Genomic DNA, 2759 nt, shown 5'->3' on the forward strand with positions numbered 1-2759 from the left:
AGAAGAAGAAGAAGAAGAAGAAGAAGAAGAAGAAGAAGAAGAAGAAGAAGGAGAGGTGCTGAGTGCTGTTGGATGGTTAGTAAAGCTCCAAACTTATTGTGGGAAACTGTACAAAACAGTTCTACTGACTTTTGTCGTGACTGGCTTCAAAGGGCACAGAATGTAACAGAATATGTAATCAATCTTGGTATTAGAAAGTTTCCCAGAAGCCGGGCAGTGGTGGCGCACGCCTTTAATCCCAGCACTTGGGAGGCAGAGGCAGGCAGATTTCTGAGTTCGAGGCCAGCCTGGTCTACAGAGTGAGTTCCAGGACAGCCAGGGCTACACAGAGAAACCCTGTCTCGAAAAACCAAACCAAAAAAAAGAAAGAAAGGAAGGAAGGAAGGAAGGAAGGAAGGAAGGAAGGAAGGAAGGAAGAAAGAAAAGGAAGTTGCCCAGTAACAGCAGAAACTTATGAGAAAGTGTCCTTATAATGGCAGGCTAGTCAAGTAACTGTTACCTAGCCCTTGACATTTTATCTAGGATGTAATGTTTTGCCAAGGTCCCAACAAAATGAACAACCACAACAACAAAAATTACAGTAGATGCATTCAATGGAAGAAAATTGTGACATATCTATATGAATGAATCTTGAAGTTATTATGCTAAACAAAGTAACCCATTCACAAAGGTACAATGACTGTGCAATTCCACTCCCACAAGTTACCTGGAAATATAAAGTTGCTTGGTTATGTCTGAGGTGTAAGAAAGGGGAGAATGGAGAAGTATCATTTGGTAGCTGTGGAGTTTTAATAACTGAAGGAAGCTCTGGAGATGCACAGTGATATGCTCATTACAAATGAGATATATGCTTGGAACATTTAAATGGTATATTCGTATGTGCACATGCTTTATCATACTGAAACTGTGATTCAATAGACAAAGGTGAAGTTCTATAAAATAATTTGTATGAGAAGGAAGATGTGTTATAAAACAAGGTAGTCAATTCCAAAGGCAGAGTAACCAGTGATCCTTAGGGACAAGTCAGGGAAAGCAGTGAGTAGATGGCAGAGGAGACCAAGAACCCGTGTCCCGACCTCGTCTTTCCCATTGCCCAACATCTGCCTCATTCCTCCCACTGAGTCCAGCCCCATATCTTTTATGTTTGGGAGAACAGCAGAATAGCTAGAAGGTTTCGGTTTCTAAGCTAAATCTGAGTAGGACCATTTCAACCATACTTATCCTGTCCACTGGGAGGATAGAGACGGGCTGTGTGGACCTCACTGTTCCCACTGTGCTTGTATAAGGACAGAGCAAGAGATGAGACGTGACCAGCAAAAGCAGCCAACTCTGAGCTGGCTCAGCCACTGCACCAGATGACCATTATGTTTTTGCACATTTTTAAAACTTTTTTTTAAAAAGTATCCAGGTTAGAGAGGTGGCTCACCAGTTCAGAGCACTTGCTGTTCTTCCAAAGAACCTGGGTTCAATTCCCAGCACACAGATGGCAGTTCACAACTGCCTGCAGTTCCAGTTCTAGATGACCTGACACCCTCACACAGACATGTAGGCGGAACACCGATGCACATAAAATAAAAAATTAAAATTAAATTAAAATTTTAAAAATATACCTCTTGGTACCACCCACTTTCTCCAAGATTCTCACTCCCTCTCTGCTTGCTGGTCAACCTACTCATGCCATGAATACAAGGCTCTGTATTAAAATGGAATATTCTGTCCTAAACCCCATTCACTAAAGTCCCCCACCTCTCTCTAGAACTCCTAACAAACCATTTTGTGTCTTAACCTGGGGCCTTGCTCTTCTTACATGACCTTGTTTGCATTTTCACAGAGCTTTCTGGATATAATACATCATCTTTGACATTAAATATCATAGGCAAAGGTGTTTCTTTACTGTATTAAATTATACTATACGTAAAGGATAGCATGAGCAAGTAAGTTTTAGATAATTGTGGGGTTTAACAACTCATAAGGACAAGTTGAGCAATTCAGATAATAAGGGTTAAAACTTTGTAGCTTAAGATTACATGTAGTGTTATTTTAGTTTTGACTAAAAATACCAGCCACTGTATTATATAAATGTCTTTACCATCATGTACAGGTAAGATTTCAAAGAGACACCAAAAGAAAGTGCATTTTTAAACTAACCCCAAAAAGGCTTCCACATAAAATAAGAAACTAAAGCAATACAAATTGCACAGAGAAATGAGTTTGAGCAAATCAAAGCCAGATGATAAGAGCCAAATTCTAAAGAAAGAGAAAGAATGGGTCGCAGATGGTTCAGGAGCAGAACGGAGTCAGCAAAACAAAATACCACAGAGATCAAATCTGCACCTTGCCCAGGTTTACAGTAAGCCAGGCTGGCTGGCTGGGAACATGTTTGTTCTCAACTGCAAGCCAGAAAACTAGAATATTGATATTACGCTAATGAAGAGCGTGGGCACTGGTGCTGGGTTCAAACCTCACCTCTTCCTCTTAAGAAGTTCTATAGTACTGGGAAATAACTCACTAGCCCCAAACTCATCTCTAAAATGGGAAAAATAATAGTACTCACTCTGTCACTGGATAGAACAAGAGGTAATAAATATAAAGTACTTAGTGAAGAACCAAATAATAATCCAATAGACATAATAATATCCAGTTGAACACAGGAGAAATCACTCGAGGTCACATTATTACTGAGACAGCACTGGGGTGGTTTTTATCATCCAGCTCTGGCTTTTATTCTACATTACTTTCCCCATACAGAATATGCTCTT

The sequence above is a fragment of the Grammomys surdaster genome, unplaced genomic scaffold (genome assembly GCF_004785775.1).
Source record: "Grammomys surdaster isolate TR1022 unplaced genomic scaffold, NIH_TR_1.0 125476, whole genome shotgun sequence".
NCBI lineage: Eukaryota > Metazoa > Chordata > Mammalia > Rodentia > Muridae > Grammomys > Grammomys surdaster.